Source organism: Protopterus annectens, chromosome 8.part0 (genome assembly GCF_019279795.1).
Source record: "Protopterus annectens isolate FY-2018-M chromosome 8.part0, PAN1.0, whole genome shotgun sequence".
NCBI lineage: Eukaryota > Metazoa > Chordata > Ceratodontiformes > Protopteridae > Protopterus > Protopterus annectens.
This window is the reverse complement of record NC_056741.1, coordinates 582,731,672-582,742,665: the sequence shown is the minus strand read 5'-3', so window position 1 is coordinate 582,742,665 and position 10,994 is coordinate 582,731,672.

Genomic DNA, 10,994 nt, shown 5'->3' with positions numbered 1-10,994 from the left:
TCTGGAGTCATTCTAAGGGGATCTTGTATCTGTCTGCTTGGGATGACATGATTGACAGACCTTGATGCTTTGCCAGAGATGGCCTGTATCTGTCACCCCTGGGTTTTTGGGTATTGGCTAAGGCTCTTGCCACCCCTATAGTGCCTTTTTTTGGTGGTGTTCCAAAGACCAAATTACCAGCATAACAGCTATAAATAAATGCAACCTGAGGGTCATGCTGCTCAAGGCTAGAAGTCTAAATCTCAAAATGCACTCACTTGAAGCACTCCTCAAAATGGAGAACATTGACATTTGACATTTGTGCTGTAACCAAGACCTGGTTTAAAGCAGCAGAAAGCACCCCTGCAGTACCAGGCTATAACTTATTCCACACCTTTCAGCCCCAGAACATGGACCGAAGCTCCAAAGGCGGTGGTGTCTCCATATTCATAAAGAATATGCACACCTCCAGACTAGTAGCCCAGCATAATGCATCTGAGATACTTCAGGTATAACTAACATTGGGTAAGATGGCAATTCAGGTCTTAGCCTACTATAGGTCCCCAACCATGTTCCAAGACTCTCACTCCACATTCTTAAGCACCCTAGAAACTATTAGAGTCCAACCCAACACTCTCATACTAGGTGACTTCAACTACCCCTCCATCAACTGGGAAAACTACTCATGCACCAATACACTGGCCTAATGCTTCCTGGAATTCATCAGTTCCAATGCCCTGGACCAGCTCATTTTTACCCCCACTAGAGGAAGCAACATCCTTGACCTGGTTGTTGCTAACATGGGCAACCATTGCTCCACACCAACAGTCAATTCCTCCCTGGTTAGATCTGACCACAAACTAATCACCATGGAAATCCACATCTCGCCCACACCCCCGCAAAGGTAACCACCATGAAAAACTTCTCCAAAGCTGACTTTGTGCTCCTAAAAACAGAGGTTTCATGGCACCAATGCCAATGGAAAATAGATGCATGACTGCCAAGTCATGCACCAATGCACTGTACGAATACGTACATAAATGCATGGAACTACCCATACCCAACAGAACCAAGACACTGTCTTCTTAAAAAAGTAAGTCAATCTGGTGGTCCTCTGCCATTAATAAACTTTACAACAGTAGGAAGAAACTGTTGCAGAAAAAGGTGAAGTCCCAAGACTGGAAACACTCCTTTATTAGCCTCAAGTTGAGATCCCGCATCAAAGCCTCTAAAGCCAGCTATGAAGGCAGAATTGTGGCAGACACTAAAAACAATCACAAAACCTTCTATAGTTATATCAAGAATCTCCACGGCAATACCCAGATTTGCTCTGAGTTACTGCACAATGGTACCTCCTATACTGAGCCAATAGATATTGCCAATATACTGGCTGACAGATTCAGTTCCAACTTTACCCCCCAAAGGACCAATCCCAATACCGGAAGAATGCCAGGCACCCAGCATTACTGCAGCACAGGTTAAAGCTGCAATGTCCAAGGCCAAGAATACAGCTTCCATGGGACCTGACAATATCACTGGCTGTGGTCTGCATGAACTACAAAGTGGACAATATCACTAGCTGTGTTCTACATGAACTATAAAGTGAACTGGCACCACATCTGTGTGCCCTGTTCACTCACAGCCTCACCTCAGGCTTTGTTCCTACCGAATGGCACACTGCTACAGTCATCCCTCTCATTAAAGGGGGAGTGAATACAGACCCTGGGAATTATCGCCCCATTAGCCTGATAAGTCTGATATGCAAGGCTATGGAGCGCATCATCATGAACCTAATTAACAAGGATATAGGGAATGTCCAAACTCTAGATCCCACACAATTTGGTTTTGTGAAAGGTAGATCATGCCTGCTCAACCTGGTTGACTTCTTTGAGTCAGTCACCATAGCTGTGGATGAGGGTAAGGCAGTTTATACAGCTTACCTCGATCTGGCCAAAGCCTTTGATACCATCCCTCACTCAGGAATTATTGATAAACTCACCAAACTAGGCATCAGCCCCTATATCATTAGGTAGGTTGCAAACTGGTTCACAGATAGAACCCACAGTGTGAAAGTAGCAGACTCCAAGTCAGACTGCAGACCAGTCACGAGTGGAGTCCCACAGGGATTGGTCCTGGGTCCTCTCCTGTTTGGCATCTACTTCTCAGAAGTCCAGGCCAACATGAAGGGACTCTGGCTGACCAAGTGTGCAGACAACTGCAAGCTGGGAGCCATTATTAACTCCTCAAGTAATGCAGACATCCTACAGAAAGGCCTCACTGAGACCAATGACTGGTGTCAAAACCATGCCCTTAAGCTTAATGCCAAAAAATGTGTCGTCATTCCCTTTGGGAAAAACTCAGTTCCCACTAATTATCACATTAATGGGAGCCCACTGAACACTGAAGGCATTATAAGAGATCTGGCAGCACATGTTGACAGCAACCTCTCCTTCATCCACCCCATTGCCACTGTGGTCAGAAGGTCCTTCTATGTGGCACATTTCATTATCAAGGGTTTTGCATCCAGGAAGAAAGAGGTCATCATCTCTCTTTACTCTTTCCTCATTAGAACAATCGTCGAGTATAATGCCTCATTTGGCATTTACTTCACTAGACACCTGCAACAGTTAGAGAGGCCACAAAAGTACCTCACAAAGAGGATCCTGTGGCTTAAACACATGTCTTACATGGAAAGACTCAAAAAAACTCCAGCTATTCTCTGTCTCATATCGTCTATGAAGAGGTGATCTCTGCTTGACTTACAAAGCCATGGCTGACCCAGCTCTGTTAGAAATGCTGCATCTAAAGAAATCACAATCCTTCCACACCACATGCTCCAGAGACCTCAACCTCATTACTACAATCAACAGAACATACTGGAGGGACAGATTCATAACCCAGAGACTGCCCATTCTCTGGAATAGATTTCCCATACATGTCAAGCAGAGCACCTCACTGGCCGTCTTCAAGAGAAATCTTTTTGAGTGGATGGGAAATAGAAAGTTCACCCTGGGAATCACTCCATTAGGTCTACTTGATAGAGGCACGGGGTACTAACGTCTGGTGGTACAATGCCAGGGCACTTCTATGGGGCTAGGCTTGTAAAGGCTCCAGGGCCATTAACCTAGTATACACCTATGAACCTATATATATATATATATATATATATATATATATATATATATATATATATATATATATATATGTATATGTATATATATATATATATATATATATATATATATATATATATATATATATATATATATATACATATATATGTGTGTGTGTGTGTGTGTGTATCATCATCATCACCATCTCCCTTTTTCCTACATACATTGAGTGTAGCAATTCTTATTTCATGTTTGGTGTATAAATATGCACGTGTATGCACATATACACAATACAAATATATAGGTATGTAGATTAACAAATACAGTGACATTATAGCATTGCCTTTAGCCAATCAGGCTAAGCAGCATTTAAAAATTGGAAGGATTAAAAAAAAATGTACAACCAAAAGTATAACATGCAAAATCCTGTCAGACTGGATCTGAGGGCAGAACTGAACCCCTGGCCCTGGAATTGTGATGTAGCTGCACTATACAACTGTCTTGTCCAATTAGGGTTCACTTGTGTAATTAAAATTATGCACAGTGTCAGAGAGGTAGTTGACATAAATGCTGTTATAGTGCTGTGCAAAAACTAACTGAAACTGTCACTTTTCAGTGCGAAAGTTGTTATCACGTCTTTGAATGGCTCAGAATCTGAGTCTCACTCCATGGCTCAGTGCACTACATCAAGGCATCATTAGTTTTCACATACTTTCATTATAAGTGGATGAACTTGTCACACTACACTGCTCATGCTTCATATGAACAAGATTGCAGCACTTGATCTGGGTATGTGTGTTACAGGCATTTAATGGGCTGGTTAGAACACTGGGGCAGGTGTACCACTTATGGGCTGTACCAAAGAACTGCTCTAGAGACAAGTACAAGGTCCTCAACCTCAAAAGGGCTGAAAAAACAAAAGCTATAGATATAAAAATTGCACATTTCTGGGCACTGCACAAACAAGAGATGCACCACTTTCATATGAAACATGTTTCATTACTCTCTAATGAGTTGAAACAATAATGGTCAGAAGCAATCATTATGTCTGCTTACAAAAGATCAAAGCATGATATATTTGAAAAAAATATGGGCGGCGCAGTGGTGCAGCGATTAACATTGTCGCCTCACAGCAAGAGGTTCTCTGGTTCAATTATCGGCTGGGGTGCCTTCTGTGTGGAGTTTGCATGTTCTCCCTGTGTTCGCGTGGGTTTCCTCCGGGTACTCTGGTTTCCACACCCAAATTCCAAAGACATGCATCTGGACCATTTCTCCCCAGGCCTCTGCTGAAAACAGGCTCTGTGGAACCTAGTCTGACTTTCCCAGTCAACAAATGATAAATAAAAAAATAAATATGCCATTTGTTTCCAAAATAACTTTTTTTGATCAGTCAGAGATGCATACCGTGGGTATTGGTACCTTCTATGGCAAACTATTCCAAGTGTTGTATGATGAATTGGACTTTAATCCTTGTACCCCCTTAGAGTATAGAGTGATGTGACAGTTTTAAAACAACCCTCTACGTTATGATGCTCCTGCTTGGATCTTGACTGAAGCTTACAGCTGAAGTGGTTTACACTGTATGCCATTCAACCACTTTGAGTGCTGTCATTTTTCAGTCTGGCATCATCTGGATGAACTTTGTTGATATATTATACAATTATGTTTTATTTGAAATGTGTGGGATTGTTCACAATACTCCTGTGGAAGTGCTGCCTCTGCACTCTTTTTATTTTGTTTATTTTGCTTTTGTTTACCAGGTTTGTCCAACTGGATTCAGTCAAAAATTCCTTTTCAGCGGTGGCCAGGGGAGAAAAGCTCCAACATACTGCAAACGTTTTAAGCAGGCATTCAGTGATATACATGAACAAATATTAAGTAATACAGATATATATATATATACATATATATATATATATATATACACACAATTGTATATTCATTTGATAATTAGATTACATTCATTATATGAAATATTAAAGTATTAAATATACTTAGGCATTAATTGATGTTGAGTATTGAACATTTGAAGAAGTGTATTAGTGGGTTTGTCAAATAAATAATAGATCAGGTGATTACTGCCTAGAAATGGAAAGAAATGGAGGTGAAGGAAGGAGCTATATAGTGAAGAAAACAGTAATATTGTAGTAAAGAAGTTGGGTATAAAGCAGATTCATAATAATTATACAGATGGCTATCATAAGTTTATATTAGAAATGTAGAGATGGGGTGAGCAGTATCATAAAACTACTTATATGGGTTGGAGGTGCTAGTAAAACTATTCAGGTAATGGTGAATACTGATTGTGGGGCACAGGATTTTGAATGAAGAGAATTGGTTTGATGATATGGTAAGCTGAAGATAACAGTGGCATTTATTCAAGAGATACACAGGAGCAGATCCACTTATTTGAAAGGTGACATTTTAGTTCCGTTTTAAATGGGTTTGCATTCTGAATGTATTTCAGTGGTAATGTGATGTGGTTTCACAGTTTAGCTACACTATTTGAATACAGAGAGTCACCTGCAGTATTTGATGATTTAGTTATAGTGTTTAGTGATTTTTCTGTAGAATGTAAAATTCTATTGGGGGAGTAGTGTTGTATTAAGTTGTTAAGGACTGGGAAATTTTCTGGCTTATAGAGAAGTCTGTGTGCTGTAGTTAGTTAAGAAAGAGGTGATATGGTGCCTCTAAACCAGTTTAATTCTGTGAGGGCTTGGCAGGAGTGTGTTCTGCTGTTATAGATTAGTTCAAATTTGGCCTTTTAGTATAACATTGCTCAAGTTTGGACAATTATGAAACTTGAAGGTTAGTGAAGATTGGGACAGCATAGAGAAGATATGATAGTAAGAAAGTAGAGGCTATGTGTCTTTTGGTTATGTCAGTGAGGTAGATTTTTACTTTGTATAATGTACCTATTTTCTGATAATTTTTTATGTATGAGCGATACACACTGGTTGAATTTCAACTGGTTGTCCATAATGACCGCCAGTAATTTTGTATGATTTATTTGTTCTATCATGGTGTTGGTGGCATTGATGATAGTGAATAGTAATGTTTTGTAGACATGTGTTTTAACATGAAAAGTAGTACAGGGAATTCTCTGATACACATACATGTCCCTCCACTATGTCCGTTTTATGCAGTCCTAATTTTCTTAATGTGAAAACACACTTAGTTAACCTAAAGTGGAAAACTACCAGACAAAACAAGCAATGCTGAGTATTTGTGAGCTCTATGGAAATGAGCCAGATAAATAGGTAGATAGATAGATAGATAGATAGATAGATAGATAGATAGATAGATAGATAGATAGATAGATAGAAAGATAGATCCCCTTGTAGCACAGATTATGCCGAAAAGGGTTCATGTACAAGCACAGTTAACTAGTTAAGAAATAATAAATATATATAAAAAAGTCCAAATGTTTAATACTTGTACAAAGCAAAGAAAAAAAGGAGCACTTCCAATCCTGTATAGTTAGATACATTCTGATGCATTATGTCCCTTGAAATAGTTTATAAAATCCTTCTCTGGAACAGGTTTCCCATCCATTTGAAATAGAACTCTTCCCTAACCCTACTGAAGTGTAACCTGGACCAGTAAATGGGTAATCAGAAATTGACCCCAGTCTGGCACCCATGTCTTTAATGGACAGAGGCAGTCTGCAAATCATGCCCTAGCTTCACATTCCTCTTACAATAATCTCCTGGGCTCAAAACCTGCATATTACATTTGGGATACATGGTTAGGTGTATAAAGGCCCTAGTGGTCATTAGCCTAGTAAATACATATGAATGTATAGTGTCATCAGTCAATTAGCATGTTTTTCAGCTGTGGAAGGAAACCAGCGTTCCTGGAATGAAACATAAAGATAGACAACAAATAGAAGTCAAGACTGGAACCTGAAATGATCTTACCACTAAGCCTCTTTGTACAGACTTTGTTTCGATTTCTGGCTTTGTCTTTCAGTGGTTGCATGACAATAATACGGCTTTCCATGGTTTGTTATTTGAATGTCATATTGAGTAGTCTTGTCAGTGAATCAAAGACACCTGAAAAAAGCTATTTTAACATTTTAGCTGTGATGTTGCTGACATATACTTCTTTTTCCTGATGTTTAGGATGAGTATGCAGAAACAGTTGTATAAATATGATTTTTAAAAATCAAACAGTATAAGCCAGCATTTGTTCAAAGATAAACTAGGTTGTTGCTTTCCTTTAGGCAATGCTCCCTCACCACCACAAGTAAACTTCTTTTCCTAAATCCCCCTTGCTTAATATAATCAATTCTGAGGTCACTACACCTTGGTGAAAATGATGTTCGATATACAATACCATCTTTTTTCTTATGCTAATGTATTGTTTTACACTTTTGTCTGTTAAAGAGTTGTCTGGACTAATGCTCTACTCCTGTTCTACAGTAAGATATAACTCTAAGCTAGTGATTGTAGAGGTTGTTTATTTTTCTATTGCTCTTCCATAACTGTTGAATGCAATGGTGTCACCAAAATGTTTGTATTGAACACCAGCATCCAGACTGGCCTCCAGTATAGTCCTATCCTGTGCTGAGTATTTCACACTTTTGAGAAACCTTTCAATGACATAAAGATGAAACATATTCAATATAGTTTTCCGTAATGAAACAACAGTTTATTAAACAATGCATAATGAACCTTAGATAGTATCTTCATTCTAACGGACTTTCTCAGAGTGATATATAGAGGATTATGATTAAGTCTCTGATCGTAACCATGTTATTATATGTTCGAGACATGAATGTCAAGCAACTGACCTTGAGAACAAAGCTCAAGAGGTGAATCTTGGCATCCATGTCAAGAACACATAATTTAGGGTTATGATCGGAGATCTGATTATAATTCTTTGTAGTGCATGGAGATTTATTTGCACTATGTATTACTCATTACAGAAAAATAAAAGAAGCTTGGTGTTTTGCTGGCTTTTAAAGCCAATTAAGCACTCAGTGAGAGTGTCAGACATCTGGACTCATCAATGAAACATTCTGAAATAAAGTCAGGGCACATCGTAGGAATAGACAACTGGCAGTAGAAAAGCTGTTTGGATTTCTGCCGCTGACATTTGCTGGCCTTCACAGTCTATACTTAGTGTGAAACCTGATCTTAACAGCATTTACACAGGTGCTTAACAATTGTTAATATTGTGCCTTGCATAACTGAAGCACTTAACTGGTTTATTTTTTAATTTTTCAATATTGGAGCATAATCACAGTGCTCCATACTCTACATATATATTATCTCTCTCTCTCTCTCTCTCTATATATATATATATATATATATATATATATATATATATATATGGACAGTCAAATCAGGTTAAGTGTTGAAAGGAACCTTTTGATTTGCACAGTTAATTACAGCAACAATTGAATGCTTTTTAATAAGCTGCATCAAAATAAAATACTATAAAATATAAAATTAGTGCTTTAAAATTCATGACTTTAAATGCTTTTAAAATACAAAGTATTGCTGGGATTATATTTCTTACATCCATCCATCCATCCACAACTTCCTTTCCCCATATGGGTTTGGGGTTTCACTTCAACCGTGACAATCATCTTGAGCCAAACTTAACACGTACTAGCCCAGACAGTTGTTCTTCCATACCACACACACACACACACACACACACACACACACACACACACACACACACACAAATACACACACACACACACACACACACACACACAGACACACACACAGACACACACAGACACACACACACACACACACACACACACACACACACACACACACACACACACACACACACACACACACACACACACACACACACACACAATTTAGTGTCCAATCCACCTACAGCTTGTATTTGAAATGTGGAAGGAAACCAGTGCACCTGGAGAATACCCATGTGAACAAAGTGAGGATATTCAGGTTCTGCACAGAAGAACCTCTTGCTGTGTGGCAACAATGCTATCCATTGTGCCACTGTGTAGCCTTATTAGATTTCTTACAGGCATTCAATAATGCCTCCTTAATAGAACAATAATGCTTATTTTTTCCAAAAATGAGTTCAGATCTCTGTCCCTTAAGTCCCGAGTCACTTGTTCTTACACTTATAACAATAATTTCTTAAAATATAGACACACTTTATTGGCTTCTTATGGTATCAGAATCAGGACTATAGGTAAAAAGCATAGCTGAATTTCTGTGTAAAATATTGTATATGTGAGAATTCTCTGCTAATGAAATATAATATTGATTAACTAGACAAGAATTATTTTTTCTGCGGCCATACACTTCTTTAATTGGGTTTGCTACTCTTGATTAAAAGTCGAGAATCCAACTGACCAATGTCTTCTAAAAATTATTTGTTATAAAATATGGTTACAGGCACATGAATAGCTTGTCTCTTAACAACATTCTTTTTAACAAAACTGGGGTGCATACTGTTGAAGTGCAAACATTTCTATTTTGTATTTTAATATTTAGGGATTTATTTATTCATTTACTTGTTTGTTGATTCATTTAATTAAATGTATTTAAATGTTTAATCACAAGCATTTCCATAAATAAACAATTACCCAAATTGAGTGCTGTTACTTAACAAAAGTAATTAAAACAGCACAGCAAAATAAATTATTAGAATTTAACTTAATCCCTCAATTACAATACAAATTCAAGACTCTGAACAATAAATAAATGTCCCTACTGGACTCACAATATGCCCTCCTAAAAAGACAGTCCCCGGGATTCATGAAGCTCGGCGCAAGGCCGGCGTAAGGTCTGCGCCGGCGGTGCAGTGAATAGCCGGCGCAGTAACGCCATATGCATATTAATGAGAGTGCACCGCAACCACAGACACGTGCGTAGTGTACGTGAGCGAGCCCAGGTAGGATGCGTCTGGAGGCGTGTCTAAGCCGGCATGAGGTGAGCAACCTAATGTGCTGACAGCCACGGTCCGCCCATAATAGTAATGGCAGCAGCCAGGTCCCGTGCAGAATGAAACGCACGTAGAGTATGCAGCATAGTACCCGTCCCAAATAAACGGAGAAGCAAATACAAGCCACGAAGGCTTAAGTGTACCCATCCAAGGAGCAAAGGATACGATATGACCGCGTTTGTCCCGCAATGCACCGTCAGTGGTTACACTCAGAGAAGGTGTACAGCAGCATGTCAGCGCGCACCGACATAGGAGCAGCGACTAAGGTCACCACCTGTCCCACTTTGGGTGGGGCAGTCTCTCTATGGGCAGTTGTGTCCCGAAAAACGTATTAAAATGGCAAATGTGCTAAGATTGTAGGACATAATGATATCCCGTATTTAATGTAATGGTAGCATGAATTGGTTATTTCTGTAACTGAAATACCTAAATGTCACAAGAAACAGAATAAGCAAGCAAATTGCCACAACAATAAGCTTTTACTTAGGCAAACAAGTGAAGTTCTATGCTATATAGTGACCGTGTGTATGTGTTGGCCTGTAAAGTCAGATGTGAGTCGGAAATATCCCAGCTTGGAAACTGGAAAAGGTTGCAACCCCAGTAGCGACATGGGCATGGTCACCAGGGTTACCAGCTGTCCCAATGTGCCATGGACAGTCCCTGATTGGACAGTTGTGTCCCTGCAACAATCGGAAAAATGGAAAATGACCTCAGATCCCCTGCCAAAATATTCCCATATACATGTAATAGTAGTATAAAACATATACATTTGTATATGAAACACATACATGGCATAAGAAAATGAATAAGGAACCCAAATGCTTACAGAATAAGCTTATAGTATGGCAAACAAGTGAAGTTCTGTCAACTGCACTTGCGTGGGTATGTGTAGTCCTGCAAATTCGAAGTTTCCACATAACATGCCCCACTATGGGCATTGGAAAGGTGCCAACC